This window comes from Equus asinus, chromosome 18 (assembly GCF_041296235.1).
Source record: "Equus asinus isolate D_3611 breed Donkey chromosome 18, EquAss-T2T_v2, whole genome shotgun sequence".
In the NCBI taxonomy this organism is placed as follows: domain Eukaryota; kingdom Metazoa; phylum Chordata; class Mammalia; order Perissodactyla; family Equidae; genus Equus; species Equus asinus.
The window spans coordinates 35,866,309-35,885,976 of NC_091807.1; the positions used below are offsets into that span (position 1 = coordinate 35,866,309).

Below are 19,668 nucleotides of genomic sequence, written 5' to 3' on the forward strand. Positions count from 1 at the left end.
TCAGTGCTGCTCTTCCTTTTCAAAGGTGTTTTGGCCATTTCACGTCCTTTGATTTCCTATGGGAATTTTCTTTTTTTGTGAGGAAGACTGGCCCTGGGCTAACATCTCTGCCAATCTTGCTCTATTTTATATGGGATGCCTCCACAATGTGGCTTGACGAGTGGTGCTAGGTCTGCACCTGGGATCCGATCCCGAGAACCCTGGGCCGCCGAAGCAGAGCATGCAAACTTAACCACTACACCGCCAGGCCGGCCCCTCCATGGGAATTTTAGCATCAGCTTGTCAATTCCTTTAAAAAAGCTTAATGGGATTGGGATTGGGATTCCATTGAGTCTAGAGATAAATTTATGGAGAATCGAGACCATGAAAAAATTGAATCTTCCCATCCATGGATAAGATACACCTCCCATTTATTAGGTCTTCTTTGATTTCTCAGCATTGTTTCATATTTTCAGTACACAAGTCTCTTACAGGTTTATCTCTAAGTAGTTCATATTTTTTGATGGGAACTGGTGTTGTATTGCTATTGTAAGTGGTGTTATCTTTTAATTTCAATTTCTAATTGTTTGCTTATAGTATATAGAAATACTATTGATATTTGCATATTGATCCTGCCCTCCTGTAAGCTTGCTTAACCCACTTAGTGGTTCTAATAGCTTTTTTGTAGATTCCATCAGACTGTCTACACAGATGATCACGTCATCTGTAAACAAAGAGTTTAATTCTCCTTTTCTAAGATGGACCCTTTAATTTCTTTTTCTTGCCTGACTGCATTGGTGAGAATCTCCAGTACCATGTTGAACAGAAGTGGTGGTAAGAGTGGACGTCAGTGTCTTGTTTTGGATCTTAGGAGGGAAGCATGCACCTTTCACCATTATGATGTTGGCTGTAGGTTTTCCACAGATGCTCTTTATCAGGCTGAGGAAGTTCCCTTCTATTCATCATTTGTCTGGGGAAGTAATGCAAATCTTGAAGAAGTGGGAAGAGAGAAGATATCAAGAGAGGGAACAGACAAAGGGAAGAGAGAGAGAGAGTTAGGAAACGAGGGAAGTCCATTTGGGGCTCCTGCTGAAGGCCGAGGGAAATCCACCTGGAAAACCCTTTGTCCATCCAGGCTGAGGCAGTACCTCCCCCTTCTACAAGTACAGTCAGGAACTACCGTCTAGGACAAGGAACCAATGCTTTCATTTCCCAAACTGGCTCTATTCCTGAGCGCTTCCATAAGAACCCCCTCGAGTTCCCTTAGACTCAGTCTGTATTGCATTTGGTTTTAGGAAGGGGCATTCAGCACTCTCTGGAAGACTAGAGGCCCCTCTGCTGGTTATCAAGAGGCAGAAGCAGGACCGCACTATTGTCTGTTGTCTACCAGAGGGTAAGGATCGTGTAACTGCAGACACCCATTCAGCTGGGGAGACAACCAGGTGGTTCCTCCACAGACGGTCACCTTTCCTTCCCTAGGCCCCAGTGCCCCAAGTGGTAAGGGGAGTTATCATACACCCTTCCCAGGCTCTCTGGAATGCACACCCTGTGTGACAGGCAGCTTCTAAGCTGGCTCCCAACAATCCCCACTTCCTGGTATCCATGGCCTGTGTAATCCTCTCCCCTTGAGTGTGACTCAGATGATGGTTGTAAGATGAGGTAACGGAAAGACTCTGACTTCCGTCTTAATCACTTGCTCACACTGATGGAACCCAACTGCCATGTTGTAAGGTGACCCATGGAGAAGCACACATGGCAAGACACTGAGGCCTCAAGCTAACAGCCAGTGAGGAACTGAGGCCCTCAGCGGAACAGCCTGTGAGGAACCGAATCCTGCCAGGCCCCACCGAGTGGGCTTGGAAGCTTGGACCTTCCCCCAGATGAGTCTGGAGATAAGAGCAGCCCCAAGTGACATGCTGATTGCAGCCTTGAGAGACAGCCCTAGCCAAAGGCCCCCGCCGTGCCCAGATTCCTGACCACAGCATAATAAATGTTTGTTGCTGTAGTTTTTCCAGTTCATGTGAAAACTGGAGAGAGACACACAGAACAGAAAACTTCCGTGTGAATCTACCACAGGAGGTTACAAAACCAACCGTGATCTTGCAGAAAAATGGAAGAAGATTTACAAGAAACAACTTAATTTGGGTTAATAGATGCTTTCTCAAATGTTTATTTACTTTATCTTTTTTTTAATTGAGTTATTGATAGGTTACAATCTTGTGAAATTTCAGTTGTACATTAATGTTTGTCAGTCGTGTTGTAGGTGCACCACTTCACCCTTTGTGCCACCCCCCACCCCACCTTTCCCCTGGTATCCACTAAACTGTTCTTAGTCCATAATTTTAAATTCCTCATATGAGTGGAGTCATACACAGATTACGTTTCTCTCGCTGGCTTATTTCACTTAACATAATTCTCTCAAGGTCCATCCATGTTATTGCAAATGGGATGATTTTGTTCTGTTTTGCAGCTGAGTAGTATTCCATTGTATATATGTACCACATCTTCTTTATCCATTCGTCTGTTGATGGGCACTTAGGTTGCTTCCACGTCTTGGCTATTGTAAACAGTGCTGCAATAAACATTGGGGTGCATAGGACTTTTGGGACTGCTGACTTCAAGCTCTTTGGATAAATACCCAGTAGTGGGATGGCTGGATCGTATGGTAGTTCTATTTTTAATTTTTTGAGGAATCTCCATACTGTTTTCCATAGTGGCTGCACCAGTTTGCATTCCCACCAGCAGTGTATGAGGGTTCCTTTTTCTCCGCAACCTCTCCAACATTTGTTGCTATTAGTTTTAGATATTTTTGTCATTCTAACGGGTGTAAGGTGATATCTTAGTGTAGTTTTGATTTGCATTTCCCTGATGATCAGCGATGATGAGCATCTTTTCATGTGTCTATTGGCCATCCGTATATCTTCTTTGGAGAAATGTCTGTTCATGTCTCCAGCCCATTTTTTGATTGGGGTATTTGATGTTTTGTTGTTGAGTTGTGAGAGTTCTTTATATATTATGGATATTAAGCCTTTGTCAGATATATGACTTGCAAATATTTTTTCCCAGTTAGTGGGTTGTTTTTTTGTTTCAAGCCTGTTTTCATTTGCCTTGAAGAAGCTCTTTAATCTGATGAAGTCCCATTTGTTTATTCTTTCTATTGTTTCCCTTCTCTGAGAAGGCATGTTGTCCGAAAAGATCCTTTTAATACTGATGTCAAAGAGTGTACTGCCTACGTTTTCTTCCAGAAGCCTTATGGCTTCAGGTCTCACCTTTAGGTCTTTAGTCCATTTTGAGTTTATTTTGGTGAATGGTGAAAAAGAATGGTCAATTTTCATTCTTTTACATGTGGCTGTCCAGTTTTCCCAGCACCATTTGTTGAAAAGACTTTCTTTTCTCCATTGTATGCCCTCAGCTCCTTTGTCAAAGATAAGCTGTCCATAGATGTGTGGTTTTATTTCTGGGCTTTCAATTCTGTTCCATTGATCTGTGCACCTGTTTTTGTACCAGTACCATGCTGTTTTGATTACTGTAGCTTTGTAGTATGTTTTGAAGTCAGGGATTGTGATGCCTCCCGTTTTGTTCTTTCTTCTCAGGATTGCTTTAGAAATTCGGGGTCTTTTGTTGCCCCATATGAATTTTAGGGTTCTTTGTTCTAATTCTGTAAAGAACGTCATTGGGATTCTGATTGGGATGGCATTGAATCTGTAGATTGCTTTAGGTAGAACGGACATTTTAACTATGTTTATTCTTCCAATCCATGAACATGGAATGTCTTTCCATCTCCTTATGTCGTCATCCAATTCTCTCAGAAAGGCCTTGTAATTTTCATTATATAGGTCCTTCACTTCCTTAGTTAAATTTACCCCAAGGTATTTTATTCTTTTTGTTGGAATTGTGAATGGTATTGTATTCTTGAGTTCTTTTTCTGTTGGTTCATTACTGGAGTATAGAAATGCTACTGATTTATGCAAATTTATTTTATACCCTGCAACTTTGCTGTAGTTGTTGATTACTTCTAACAGTTTTCCAATGGATTCTTTGGGGTTTTCTATATATAAGATCATGTCGTCTGCAAACAGTGAGAGTTTCACTTCTTCCCTCCCTATTTGGATTCCTTTTATTCCTTTTTCTTGCCTGATTGCTCTGGCCAGGACCTCCAGTACTATGTTAAATAAGAGTGGTGATAGAGGGCATCCTTGTCTCGTTCCTGTTTTCAGGGGGATGGGGTTCAGTTTTTGCCCATTGAGTATGATGTTGGCTATGGGTTTGTCGTATATGGCCTTTATTATGTTGAGGTAGTTTCCTTCTATGCCCACTTTGTTCAGAGTTTTTATCATAAATGGCTGTTGGATCTTGTCAAATGCCTTCTCTGCATCTATTGAGATGATCATGTGGTTTTTATTCCTCAGTTTGTTGATGTGGTTTATCACGTTGATTGATTTGCGGATGTTGAACCATCCCTGTGTCCCTGGTATGAATCCCACCTGATCCTGATGTATGATTCTTTTGATGAATTGCTGAATTCCGGTTGCCAAAATTTTGTTTAGAATTTTTGCATCTATGTTCATCAGTGATATTGGCCTGTAGTTCTCTTTTTTCATGGTGTCCTTGTCAGGTTTTGGTATCAGCATGATGTTGGCCTCATAGAATGTGTTAGGAAGTGTTCCATCTTCCCTAATTTTTTGGAATAGCTTGAAAAGGACAGGTATTAAATCCTCTCTGAACGTTTGGTAGAATTCCCCAGGAAAGCCATCTGGTCCTGGGGTTTTATTCTTTGGGATGTTTTTGATTGCTGTTTCAATCTCTTTCCTTGTGATTGGTCTGTTCAAATTGTCTGCCTCTTCTTGAGTGAGCTTTGGGAGATTGTAGGAGTCCAAGAATTTATCCATTTCCTCTAGGTTATCCATTCTGTTGGCATATAGTTTTTTGTAGTATTCTCTTATAATCTGTTGTATTTCTGCAGAGTCTGTTGTTATTTCTCCTCGCTCATTTCTGATTTTGTTTATTTGAGCTTTCTCCCTTTTTTTCTTTGTAAGTCTGGCTAGTGGTTTGTCAATTTTATTTATCTTCTCAAAAAACCAGCTCTTTGTCTCATTGATCCTTTCTACTGCCTTTTTCCTTTCAATAGTATTTATTTCTGCTCTGATTTTTATTATTTCTCTCCTTCTGCTGACTTTGGGCTTCATTTGTTCTTTTTTCTCTAGTTCAGTTAGGTGTGTTTTAAGGTTGCTTATTTGGGATTTTTCTTGTTTGTTAAGATGTGCCTGTATTGCGATGAATTTTCCTCTTAATACAGCTTTTGCTGTATCCCATATGAGTTGGTATGGCATGTTATCATTTTCATTTGTTTCCAGGTATTTTTTTATTTCTTCTTTAATTTCTTCAATGATCCATTGCTTGTTCAGTAGTGTGTTGTTTAGTCTCCACATCTTTGTGCCTTTCTCAGCTTTTTTCTTGTAATTAATTTCTAGCCTTATAGCACTATGATCTGAGAAGATGCTTGTTATTATTTCAATTTTTTTTAAATTTGGAGAGGCTTGCCTTGTTTCCCAACATATGGTCTATCCTAGAGAATGTTCCATGTGCACTTGAGAAGAATGTGTATTCAGCTCTTTCAGGGTGGAGTGATCTATATATGTCTATTAAGTCCAATTGTTTTAGTTTTTCATTTAGCTCCACTATTTCCTTGTTGATTTTCTGTCTGGATGATCTGTCCATTGATGTGAGTGGGCTGTTGAGGTCCCCTACTATTATTGTGTTGTTTTTAACATCTTCCTTTAGGTCTGTTAATAGTTGCTTTATGAATCTTGGAGCTCCTGTGTTGGGTGCATAGATATTTATAAGCGTTATTTCTTCTTGATGAAGTGTCCCTTTGATCATTATATATTGTCCCTCTGTGTCTCTCTTTACCTGTCTTATTTTGAAATCCACTTGGTCTGATATGAAAATTGCAACACCTGCCTTTTTTTCCTTGCTATTTGCTTGAAGTATTGTCCTCCACCCCTTCACCCTGAGTCTGTGTTTGTCCTTGGGGCTGAGGTGTGTTTCCTGGAGGCAACAAATTGTTGGATTGTGTTCTTTAATCCATTTTGCCACTCTGTGTCTTTTTATTGGAGAGTTCAATCCGTTCACATTGAGAGTGATTATTGATGCATGTGGACTTAATGCTGTTAATCTGTTGCTCATTATCTTGTTTTCCTGTGTTTCTTTTCCTGTGTGCTTTAGACTATCCATTTAATACTGCAATTTCTTATGCTGGGTTTCTTAGATGTTTCCTGATTTATGATTTGTGACTCTGTTCTGTACTTTATTTTAGTGTCTACCTTGAAGTTTGTATTTAGAATCTCGTGTATAATATAGTCTATTCTCTGGTGGTCTCTTACCTACTTGACCAATACTGATTTAGACCCTTTGCTCTTCCCCTCCTAAGTAATTATTTTCATTTTTTATTCCAACTCGTCTTATTCATTTGTAGTTAGAGTGCTAAGATCGTCCTTGTTTTGGTAGTTTCCTTACCTTTACCCTAATGCTATAATTGAATATTTGCTATCCTGTTCTGGTTCTATCCATCGGTCTCCCTAGTCTGTGGGTTGTGTCCCCTTTCTCCCTTTTTTATTTTTTCAAGTATGAGAGCCTTCTTGAGGATTTCTTGTAATGGAGGGTTTTTAGTTACAAATTCCCTTAACTTTTGTTTGTCTGGAAAAGATTTAATTTCTCCCTCATATCTGAAGGAAATTCTTGCTGGATAGAGTATTCTTGGCTGAAGGTTTTTATCCTTTAAAGCTTTGAATATATCACTCCATTCTCTCCTAGCTTGTAGGGCTTCTGTAGAGAAATCCGCTGACAGTCTGATAGGGGCTCCTTTATAGGTTATTCTCTTTTTTTCCTTACTTCCCTGAGTATTCTTTCCTTATCATTCCTATTTGCCAACTTTACTATTATGTGCCGTGCGGTGGGTCTTTTTACATTGACAAATCTAGGAGATCTAAAACCCTCCTCTACACACACTTCTCCGTTGATCCCTAGATTTGGGAAGTTCTCTTCAATAATTTCATTAAGCACACTTTCTGCTCCATTTTCCTTTTCCATATTCTCGGGAATTCCTATGATCCTTATGTTCTTACTCCTCATTGAATCCATTATCTCTCGGAGATTTTCCTCAATTTTTTTAATTCTTAGTTCTCTTTCTTCCTCTGTCTGGCGCCATTCAGCCTGTCTGTCCTCGATTATGCTGATTTGCTCCTCTAGATTGTCTACACGGGCATTCAGGGAATCCGTATTCTGTTTTATCTGGTCCATTGTGGTTTTCATCTCAAGTAATTCTGTTTGATTCTTCTTTATGATTTCAATCTCTTTTGTGAAGTAACTCCAGAACTCAGCTTGTTTCTCTATCTTTCTCTCTACCTCACTGAGTTTTTTGATTATAGCTGCTCTGAATTCATTATCACTTAGTTTACCTAATTCCAAGTCCTCAGGACTTAATTCTGTGCTTTTATTGTTTTCCTTCTGGTCTGGGGCTTTTATAAATTGCTGGATGGTAGAGGAGCGGTTTTTTCTCATGGTGGTAGAATTCAGTTGCAGTTACAGCCTGTCGCCACTAGATGGGGGTTGAGAGCGGCGTGTTAGCTCTCCGCCTTCGGGGCAAGATGGCTGCGCCCACTGGCTTTGTCGGGGGAGAGGGGCTGTTACACGCGCCTGGGTTCAGATCAGTTCTGTTCTCTGGTCTCCCAAGGCCCTTGATTTGTAGGGTCCCTGCGGACGGAAGCTCCCCCCCCCCCCCCCCCCCCCCCCCCCCCCCCCCCCCCCCCCCGTCAGTGGGTCTCCACTGAATCCGCGGCAGGAGTCCTGGATGATCCCCCGGTGGCGCGGCCCCTCCCCTGCTCCTTCCTGACCCACGCTGCAGCGATCGCAGACTCTAGGGGAGGGAGCGATGTACTCTCCTACCGTTCCAGCGCCTCCGAGGGTGTAAGCAAGGTTTATGATCTCCGCCTTCTTGGTATTGTAGGTCTCTAACGAGCTGGCATTATGTTTATTCTCTGAAATTCAGTTCTTCCAATCTTTTGTTGTATTTTGGAGGGGAGAGAATCCCGGGTCAGCTCACCCCGCCATTTTGCTCCGCCCCCTCTCCTCTAATGTTTATTTACTTCATCTTGAAAAAAATGTATAAAGTGTCATATTTTCTCTATCTCTAATCTATTAATTTTAATCAAATCATGATCTTATCAAAGTAGTTTTTTGGAGTGGTGGCCAACCACTAAGCCATTAAATGCTGGGGTGATTTGTCACACAGGCATAGATAACACACTCAGATGTATCTTCTCAAGGTGGTTCAGTTTCCAAAAGAATTACTTGAGCGTAAGATAAACCACATTCACCCAAGAGACAGAACATTCTTAGAATTCTGGAATGCTAGACAGAACATTCTTAGAATTCTGGAATTCCCAGGACCCCAGACCTGTTCTAAAATTTCTAACTATAAGACCTGAATGTGGGTCTGTTTGGGTTCACCTGTGAGAATTCCATTCCTTTTCATGAAACTGAGTCTGAGAGACATCATCAGCAAAAACTAAGTCTGATTTCTGGCTGTTACCAGTCAGCAATGAGATGCACCCTGGACGCGTCTCTCAAGCAGCTCCCTGGACTACTCAGCCTGTTAAATACCAGTTTCCTCACTGATCCGTTAAGATTGAGTGATGAGTGGTATCAGGACTCTGTTTACGCTTCTGAGTGATTAATTGTTTTAGAGTGTTTTTGTATTAATATAAATAGGCTACACCTTGTTACCAATAAAAAAAATGCACGCAGGCTCCACGTTTATGGATTTCTTATTATGTGGCGCATTATTGGGAAATCTAGGTCTTAGGCGAACAGCCTAATGTTCTTCTTAACTAATTGAATAATTAACTAATTATAATGTTCAGCCAAAGAACATTTATTTAGTGTCTACCAGGCACTGGGGTTAAGGAGAAGGCAAACTTCCACCTTCAAGGATTTGAAAATAAGCAAAGGTAGTAATTATGGAATTAATGCTTACTATACAGTTGGCACACTAGTTTTTGATATACCAAATTTATGGTAGTGTATTGTTCAGATTTTGGCAGCATTTATATTTTGAACAATCAGTGTTTACACTAAAACAGTGTCTTTTTTGGGCACTTGAACCATAATTTCACTGTTTCTATCATTACAGGGTTTACAGCAGTTTCTTTGCTGTTATGACTCAGGAAGAGAACCTTACAATTAAAAATACCGTTCCAATGGAAACACGTGATCCAGCTGAAGATACGTTTTTCTGGAAGGTACCATGGTGAAAAGGGATGACTGTCTATCAGAACAACAAATTTCTACATTGTGTTCGTTTAATTATAGAAGTAGAAATAAGAATGTTCAAGATCAAGATGTACATCTGAATCATCTGAATACTACACTTTTGTGTAGTTGTTGTCAATTCTGGTTTTGCAACAAGGCAGAAAGAATAAACGTATGCTAAAACGTTTTAAAATGAAGTAACGCATACCTGCCGTTCTTTATCAAATGTTCCTGTTCCTGAGATGTATGAGGACCAACAGTATGTTCTGAGTGGAGGGTTCTTCACACTATAGTATTTATGAGGTTTCCAGGGTAGTATTTTTTGACATGTTTTGGTCTCTTTTTATGGAAAGAATATATTTCAAAAAACCTAGAATGATATTACAAAAGGAAAATGTTAAGATTGCACAAATAAACATTTATAATAAGAATAAATTAGGGGGCTGGCCCCATGGCCGAGTGGTTAAGTTCACACGCTCTCTTTCAGTGGCCTGGGGTTTCGCTGCTTTGGATCCTGGGTGTGGACATGGCACTGTTCATCAAGCCATGCTGAGGCGGCGTCCCACATAGCAGAGCCAGAGGCACTCACAACTAGAATATACAACTATGTACTGGGGGGCTTTGGGGAGAAGAAGAAGAAGAAGAAGAAGAAGAAAAAAGAAGGTTGGCAACAGATGTCAGCTCAGGTGCCAATCTTTAAAAAAAAAGAATTAAAAGTTTTGAACTGGTATTAATTAATATATATTAATTTGCATATGGATTGCTGTATACTTCACACACTAAGGCTTTTTCTCTATCAAAGTGAATCAGCAATTGGCAGTTGACTGGGAAATTCTTGGTTGTAGTTATCAAGCAGTCCTGCTGAAATAAGATTTGAAGAAACCACAACAGAGCAATGCCTCTCAGAATTTTCAGGGCAGAAGAAAAGATCACGTGAACCTGCCTGTTCTTTCTTTCCAGTGCAAAGTTGAACACGAATAATGAAAATTTCTGAATTATGTGTTACTTCCCTGTAAACAACAAAAAGTAACAAAAGGAAGACCCTCCTGGTACTGCTGGTGGGCACTGCATCTTATTTTATTTTTAATTTTTTGCTGAGGAAGATTCACCCTGAGCTAACATCTGTTACCAGTCTTCCTCTGTTTTGTATGTGGGTCACCACCACAGCATGGCTGACGAGTGGTGTACGTCCGTGCCTAGGATCCAAACCTGTGAACCGGAGCCCCCAAGGTGGAATGTGCCAAACTTAACCACTATGCCTCGGGGCTGGCCCCTGTTTCTTACTTCAGAAGCACTGATATTGACAGACTTACTATTATATACTGAAATTTGTCCTTCTGGCTCAACAATCAGTCTCACAAATTATCAGGTTCTTTGCTATTATTACCACCAGAAAATCCGAATTCTTAAAGGTAAATACTCTGTAGTGAAGTTATAATTAATTCATAGGGACGATTTAGTTTTCAGATGATCACAACTATGTTTCCAAACCCGAATTATTGTGTGGGTAGGTAACAGTATTCTTAACCAGTCCTGGGAAACAACGGCTTGACATACGAGTTTTCCCTCTTTTCTTGTTCATTCTCAACCCTCTGTATTCCCCTTCCCCCTTAATTTTTCCCCTTAGTGCATACCATTATCTAACACAATACGTATTTTACCTATTTGGTTTACTTGTTGCCTGACTTCCCCACTAAAATCGCATGCTTCATGACGGCAGTAGTTTTGACCGTTTTGTCTACTTCTGTATTATTCCAAGTGCCTAGAAGAGTTCCTGGGAAGTAATGAGTGCTCAATAAACATTGATTTAATAAGCTAACACGCATGGCACCTCTGTGCTTCCTTACTGCCTGTCTCCATTTCCATTACTCCTGACAAACTTCTCACTGCTGCTGACCTGACTCGAAATGCCCTAAATGAATGCTTTCCCAATACGATAAATAAACACGTATCTCAAAATAAAAGCTATCCTCATGCTTAACAGTAAAACATTAGCTTACACGGCTGTAAGGATTAAGATGAGGATGCCTACTATCACTTTTGTTAATATTGTTCTGGAGGTACTGGCCAATGACATTAGACGTGAGAAAGAAAGAAGAGGTGTAACTATTGGAAAAGGAAAGGCAAATTATTTATTATATGCAGATGACATGATTACAGACTTAGAAAGCCCTATAAAACATTATAAAATAAAGAGAATTCAATAAAACTATAGGTTACTAAATGTATATAAAAATCAATCTTTTCTATACACAAATTAAAATGACTTAGAAAATAGACGAAAATGTCCCACCTACATCAGCCAAAAAATCTAAAACATCTCATGCAGGTTTAATCAAATAATATGAAAAAAACTTTAAAACTGTTGAATGAAATAAAAGAAAACTTATGTAACTGGAAAAACACATTGTGTTCTTATATAATAAAGCACCAATATGATAAAGATGTAAATTCTCCCTAATGTAATCTACATGATCAAAGTATTCCTAATAAATTACCAAGAGTAATTTTTTTGGAAATTTGATAAAAATGATACTAAATTCATACATAAAAATAAATATGGGAAAATACAAAGGATTTTGAAAAAGAATGATAAGAAGGAACTACCTTTATCAGATATTGAGATATAAAGCTATAGTTATTAAAACAGCCTGATACCGGTGCTTGAATGGACAGAGAAATATAATGAAATACAGAGTTCAGGAACAGAAACGAATACATATGGAAACTGACTATACGACGAAGGTGGAGATAAGTGGACTATTCAATGAGGGATAGAAGGAGAATGGGCTATACATCTGTCTGGAAATCAAAACAAGAGTGAATCCTGAGCTTTATTTCTTGCCATACTCCATATTTTCTTTTAAGATTTGTTTTTAAGATTTACATTTTAAGGATTCACTCTAGTTTTGATAATAATCCATTAGCAATACGGGCAAAGGATATGAACACGTTACAGAACAAGCACATTACAGAAACACAGACAAACAAGAAAGACACAAAAAGATGTTCGAACTTGCTCTTAATTAATGAAATGCATATTAAAACAATTAGATTCCAGTTTCACCTATCAGAATGGCAAAAATTAAAGAATTGGATGAAACATTGTTATTGTGTTGATGATTAGTAATAATACTAGTACTGCACAGTTGCTTAACAAATGAAAGAATGAAGTGTCTTTCTGTTTGTGAGGACATGTAAAGCTCTCCAAGATGGGTTCATTTTCTTATCAATGTCTACATGTTGCTCAGCACCCACCATAATGAAAGGAGTTAAAGTCCCATTTTTAAGATGTAAGCCTTGCATTTGCTCCTGCGGTAGGCTGAATAATGCTCCCCACTCCAAGGATGTCTGCATCCTGACCCGCAGAACCTGGGGACAGGACCTGCTGCTTTAGACAGCAGACGGGACTCTGCAGAGTGATCCACTGAAGGATCTTGAGCTGGGGAGATTATCCTGACTTACCCTGTATCACCCACGTGGGCCTGATGTAAGCACAAGGGCCTTATGAGAGGGACACAGGAGGAGTCAGAACAGGGCAGTGCGATAAGGGAAGTAGAGTCAGAGACAGAGGCTTTGCTGCTGGCTTTGAAGATGGAGGAAGGGGTCACAGGCCAAATACAGGCAATTCTAGAAGCTGGAAAAGGCAAGGGAATGGATGGATAGACTTGGTGGACTCTTAAATTTTGGTCTCATGAGACTCATTTCAGACTTCTGGTCTCCAGAAGTGTAAGAGAATAAATTTCTATTATTTTAAGCCATTGAGTTTGTAGTATTTGTTACAGTAGCAATAGGAAACTAATACAGATTATTTTGAAAAACACCAGGAATCAAAATGAGACTAAAAGCAGGCTATTAGAATGTAAATGAAACGCACTATTATAAATTTCAAGAAGTCAAAGAAGAGGGGGAGTTCAAACGCTTTGCAGAAGTAACTTGATACTCCCAGAAACCATCTTGCCTTACCTTGTCTGGCCTACACCTGGGAAAAGATGACCAGCTGTGGGAGCTGGTGGGATTGTTTGCTTTGGAAAAACTAGCTGGAGAACACGGCAGACGCTCGTCAGCTTTCAGGATGGAGGTTTAACGGAAGCCAGAAGGCTGGCCCTTGTGCAGAGGCAACGGTGGAGGCACACCTGGAGCCTGAGAAAGCAGGGTGGGGGGGAGCCGGCGTGGGGAGGGGAAGGCGGTGACAAGAGGTGACAGGTAGCTGGCAAGGTCAGGAAATTAATTAGACAGAGCAAATAAGTTAATTGAGGAAATAAGCAAAGATATTTAGACTCATGGGAGCTAAGTTTCTTTCTGCCTGGAAGGGTTTTTACTTACACAGAAAGGGGGAAGGCTAGAAGAACCCTGAGGGGTTGGATTAAAACAGGAAATACTGGGTGAAAAAACAGATATGTACACATACACGAGGCTATAGAAATAGTCATAGATCTATCTGTGTGTGAACATGCATATCTATGTACGTAGTTTTCCAAACCCTGCTCTCTGAGAGGGCCCAGTAATGACAAGCACACCGAGCCCCATCTCCACTAAATACCTGTTCTACTACAAGGAATCAGGATTCCTTGGAGAAATGGATGATTCCAGGCCTGGGGCAGGCAAAGTACCAGACAAGGCTGGTAGGTGCAAAAGGACGCAGAAGCCAGCATGAAGAAGTTCTTACTGGTCAAATCTAGGACAATCTGAGCACCAAAATAAGTAAGGAGGATATAGGATTACAACCTATTAAATAAAATAGGAATCCACGAGTCCATACTGATTTAAATGAATGAATAAATAAACACAAAAGGAAGAGAGCGCTCTTCCTTATGGACGAATGACAACTAATAAATGTACAAGGGAGGGTGGAAATAGATAATGAGTATTTGGCAAGTGCACAGAGGTAGTTGAAACAGGCAGGAGTCGTCAATGGATACTAAAGGCCAGTGGATATAAGTTTGACAAGGGACAGGATTTGGCGTAACACTAATCAAATACAAAGGGAAAGATGGTGACTTTGTGGGGAAACCTGGCCAGGTCCTCAAGGTTCATCACTAGTGATGGGACAGGGGGACTTCATGTGCCTCCCTGTGCCTGAGGAGAGCACAGAGTCATTTCTCTGGTCTTCCTGTCAGAAGCACGGCCTGAGTTGGGTCAGAAAGAAACATCAGCCGGACCCAGGTAGAGAGTTTTCCTATAGAACGAAAGGCCTGAACCCTTTAACACAAACTCTTTGACACAAAGTTAAGCAGAAAGTTACATGAACAGAGAAGCTCCCCCCTTAGCTTATAAAAATAGTATTATATAGGTAAGATGGTCATATCACTTAGGGCTCTCAAAAACGCTATTTCAAACACTGCACCCACTTTTAAGATTCTGTGTCCCAATTTTTTGCTTCAGAAATGTGGTCACTAATATTGAAGATGGGAAGATTAAGAACTAACAGTGATTAAGAAGAGAGGGGATATACTATAGAAGAAAAAACGGTTTGTGTAGCAAGACATCTGATTACAGTGCCAGCTCTGCTAGCACAACTGGCTGCTGGTCTTAGTTGTTTAACGTACGAAACTAGCGGCTCGTTCTCAATGACTTCTAAGAACCAGTCCTGCGTGAAAATCCATAAATTAAATATACCTATCTATATCAGAAATTTCAAGCTTTATTTGATAACATGGAAATGTCCCATGTTCAAAGTTTAGATGGTTATAGACAAGTTATGTAGGTTTTGGTCATTGAACAATTTTATATATTATATTTATTTTTGACAAAAAGCTTCAATTCACCATCAGGTTGAGCATCCCATAGACGCGCCTTCAGGATGAGAAGCTGTGCCTCTCTGCTCCCACCAAGTGGTGGCAAATGCAACGTACCGCGTGGGGAGTCCTGGTGCTACTTTACAGAAGGGTAGTTTTACGCCCCGCTCCTGGCCACTGCCAGATTTCTTTTTAACTTTCGGTGTTGACCTAATTATTTTTTACTAGAATTTTCATTCTATTTTAATAAAACTGTACTAAAATACCCCACACTTGACATATCTTACACGTTAGAATATTCATGTCCTTCATTCTTTCAACACATATTTGAGCACTTACCACGGGCCAGGAGCTGTGTGAGGTGTGGGGGACGTAACGAACACAAACAGAAATGTTTCTGTTTTCATGGATATTATATGTCAGTAATAAAACAGTCACAATTATGGCTGTTCCAGGTGTTTTAAAGGAAAGGGATACGACTCTGTGAGGACATGTGACAAGGACACCTGACCGAGACAGAGACGGGTTAGGTTCTCCTACAGAAGTGTCGCCTGCGTTGAGATATGAAGGGTCTGTGGGAACCAAGTAGGCAAAGAGGGATGGAGGGTGGGAGAGCACTGTGGACAGGGAGAGTAGACAGTGCTAAGGCCGGGCGGGCAGAGGAGGCCTGTCTGGCTGGGCCCAGTGAGAAGGGCCACGGGTTCCAGACGGGAATCTAGAGGCAGTGGGGTGAGTAGGTGCAGGGTCAGGGAGGGAATGCTTACGATCCGGATGATTAATCCAAGAGCAATGGGAAGCTAGCAGTCAGCCAAAGAGGGAGGATGGGGCGGGGAGGGCACAATCAGCTCTGCCGTCTGACGAGGTTACCCTGGCTGCAGGGCAGAGAACAGGCAGACAAGAGCCAGACAGTGGACTGCAGAAGGCTGGAGGAAGGCAGGCGACAGCTCGAACTAAGGTGCCAGTGACGATGAAGAGATGTGAAAGATGCCCAGGAGGCAGCGTCATCAGGGCCTGGGGATCTCCTGGGTGCCGGGGTGAGGGGAAAGGTCAAGGAGGAACCCTGGTTTCCAGTGGCAGAGGTCCCAGTTGTGTGGGGTGCTGGGAGACTGGTCCCGTGTGGGTTGACTTGGAGGTGTCAGAGCGGTGTGAAGAGGCAATGCCATGCAGCTAGCTGGACGCGTGGGTCTAGCTCAGAAAAGGAGGCCAAGCCGGAGAGATCAAGCTGGGAGTCAAGAACACAGAGATGGTGGCATGGATTTGTGCCGAATGTCAGAATACAGGGGGTGTAGGGAGAAAACACAACGAGAGCAGACACTGAGCTTTGAGGAACTGCAACAGTAAGGAGCCGAGGGGAGGAGAGCGAGCCCGATGGTAGAAGGAAAAGCAGAAGGCTGGGGGTCGGTGGGGGCGCAGAAGCCAAGGGAAGACAGCGTTTCAAGAGCGAGATGGGAGCAGCAGTGTCTGGTTTACACGCTGCTGAGAGGCTGAGCAAGATGAGGTCTGGAAGCGTCCGATTAGCGGTTTTCACTTTAGTGTAGAGAAGAGGGTGGAAGGCAGACTGGAGTGGGCTGAGGAAGGAGACACAAGGAACGGATGCATTGGACGTGGTGATTCTTTAAAGAAGCTTGCCTGTCAAAGGGGATGAGAGATTGGGCAATAACTGGAAAATGAAGGGGAATGGGGGGGTCAAGGAGGATTTTTTTTCTCTTTCTTTTGTGATGGGAGACTTGAGCATGTTTAAAAGCCAAGGGAAAGAGCCAGCTGAGATGGAACAGGTGGTTATACAGGGAAGAGAACAGATAACTAGCAGCAACAGCAAAGGGTTTTGGACAAGCAGGAGGGGAGGGGTGGCCTTGGACAGGAGGAAGGAAGGTAAGACGGTACAGACGTAGGTAAGACTTGCGGTCGTGGTGGCTGGAGAGCGAGGCGTTCCCATCGGACAGCTGTAAGTTCCTTATGAGGTGAGAGCATGAGGGGGAGGTGGGAGTCAAATTTGAGGAAAGTGGAGGTGTACGACCTGCCCCATCCTGTAGACCCTCTGCTAGTCGTGGCAATCCTACGGGGTTACTTTTGTCAACTGGGGTTTCATTCGATGGAAAAAGAGAAAAAACAGGGGGCTGGGGGTTTGAGATTGGCAAGGGTACAGAAGTGTGGGGCCATTAGCTCCCTGAGCCAGGGACCTCTCATGTCAACAGCTGCCCGACTCCGTGAGCGCCTGACTGAGTATCAGCCCCCAGGTACTTACTAGCAAAGTGATCAGCACAGGGATGACCATCTGTCTCCATCTCAACTTGCCTCTTTTGGTGCCTCTCTAAAAAACCAAAAAAGAAAGACTGGGGAACAAACAGCCTAAATTCCCACATGACGTCTTTTTCTCACTCGGAAGGCGGCTCTGGATTCTTTTATTCTTCTCTACAGTCAGTGTTAGCTTGTTAACAGGAAGGTGCTTAGGTAGCTTTGTCTACCTGGTTTAAAAGTTGCAATTCTCAAAATACAGACTAAAAATACTGTATTTTTATCTATGGGAACTATAAAATTCATACCTCTTTAAAAAACGTATCCTCTTGAAATAGCAGAGAAAGACAAAACAGCATTAGAGCATCTATACTCAAGGCAGTGGGTAGGGCATAAGCAGGGAGACTGACCAATTAGGAGGCTGCTGAAATAATCCAGGCACCAGATGATGGTGGCCTGGACCAGGGTGGCGATAGCGGGGGTTGGGAGAGATGGTAGGATTGTGTATCTATTCTGGGTATGTTTTGAAGGGTGTGTTGACAGACTGAATGTGGGGAGGGAGGAAAACAGGAGTCAAGGAGGACACTAAGGCCTGGACAACGGGGAGAATGGTTTCCAGTAACCTGAGAGGGTAAAAGCGTGGGAGGAGCAGGTCTGGGGGAATGTTAGGAGCTGTTGAAGACCTGCTGCTCTGGAGATGCCTTAGATAGCTAAGAAGAGATGTGGGCGGGCGGCTGAGCACACGGGTCTGAAGTTCAGGGGAGGGTCAGGGCTGGAAATATACATTTGGGGTTCATTGGCATTCAATGGGTTTTGAGCCTAGGAGACTGGATCAATTCATCTAGGGAGTGAATGTGGATAGAAAAAAGGTTCAAGATCATGTCCAGCAGTGAAAGACTGGTCTGAAGAAAGTCACCTGTTGGCACACGTGTGGCACTGAGGGGAAATTGTGGACAAGGAACTCCAAGGCTGAGCGGGTGAGGGGCAAACACGGAGCAGGCATTTCAAAGGATTCAGATCTCCGCGGGGATGGGGATGGGGAAAATGCGCTAAGGTTGGAAGGGAAAAACAAAGCAAAAGCAGGTAGGTAGATGCAAAAGTGAAGGTATACGATTCACATATAAAAGAAAGAGAGCGGTCGAAGCCTGCACGTGTTGGGAGGGGAGAGATCCGGGCCCGTGTGACAGGGGTGGGGGAAGCGGGGGGCGACCGGGGGGCTGCCCGAGGGCCTGGCCCCTTCCACGGGCCGTGGCAGACCACTGGGGGTGCCGGCGGGTCCCGAGGCCGCCCGCGAGCTGCGCGGCGCAGTCCCACCTTCCGGGCAGCGGAAGGGCGCCGGTGGCTCTTCCCCAGGCCGCGCCTTGCAGGAGGAGGCGGCCGGACCACCCGGCTACGTTACCAACTCGAGGGAGAGCGAGGCACCGAAGCCCGAGCTGGGCAGGCGCCAGGGCCGAGCGACCGGGCGACACCGGAAGGCCCCGGACGTTTCGCAGGAGGCTCCGGCTGAGGCTGGGCCGGGACCTCGGGCGGCGGCGGCGGCGGGGCCGTTACCTGCTCTGCGCGGCTCCCGGGCAGCGCCAACCCGCGCTCTCCGGCTAGGACGCGTCGCCCTGGAAACCCGTGCGCAGAGCCTCCTGGGACCGGCGGGCCGCGCGCATGCGCACTCGGGGCCATGAGTCGGCAGCCCGTGGCCCGGCGTCTAGGGCCGGGAAGTGAGTCGGCCTGAGCCTTTCTCTTTCGCGGGGGCGGAGCGAGCTGAGTGGGTAGACGTCCGAAGGCGAGTCTCCCAACGCCCCTCCTCTGCGCCCCGACCCCGCCTGCACCCCGCCGCGCTGGTGGAGAACGAGGCGGCCCCGCTACTGTTCCTGCGTCTGCTGGTCGCTCTTGCCCGCGCGCCGGGTGTTGAATCCGAGTGCAGGGTGCACGTTTAGTTCCCTGCTTGCGAGGGGCGTGCACCGAGAGAAGAGCGCCCCGAGTAGGCTGCTAGGCCGACGGGTGTAGACGCCTGCTGCCCCGGGAAGGGGGTGCACCCAGGCGGGCAGGTGTAGACACCAGGTTCCCTGGGAAGGGGGTGCACCCAGGCGGGCAGGTGTAAACGTCGGGTTCCCTGGGAAGGGGGTGGACCCAGGCGGGCAGGTGTAAACGTCGGGTTCCCTGGGAAGGGGGTGGACCCAGGCGGGCAGGTGTAAACGTCGGGTTTCCTGGGAAGGGGGTGGACCCAGGCGGGCAGGTGTAAACGTCGGGTTCCCTGGGAAGGGGGTGGACCCAGGCGGGCAGATGTAGACGCCTCGTCCCTGCCTGGAACGGATCGAGAGCAAAGCGCACCTGTTAACCTCTCTTTATAAAGATGGATTTCTTTAATGTAAGATGGTATAAGAAAATCTGATCGCAGAGCAATGCGTGTTTG

The 19,668-nt window shown here is 43.8% G+C and overlaps 1 protein-coding gene across 20 annotated transcripts in view; it reads right to left on the bottom strand.

Annotated features, from left to right (window-relative positions):
- The window catches only part of LCA5L (lebercilin LCA5 like), a 51,290-nt gene extending 32,253 nt beyond the window's left edge, over positions 1-19,037 (bottom strand). For 4 of the 20 annotated variants that reach the window (XM_070488893.1, XM_070488900.1, XM_070488899.1 and 1 more), the window contains exons 1-3: positions 17,272-18,806; positions 13,255-13,498; positions 9,497-9,658 (exon numbers count right to left, since the gene is read on the bottom strand). The gene's annotated coding sequence lies outside the window, so the exon portion shown is untranslated. The other 16 variants (XM_070488894.1, XM_070488888.1, XM_070488890.1 and 13 more) reach the window with 15 other exon arrangements.
- Positions 19,038-19,668: the final 631 nt, after the last annotated feature.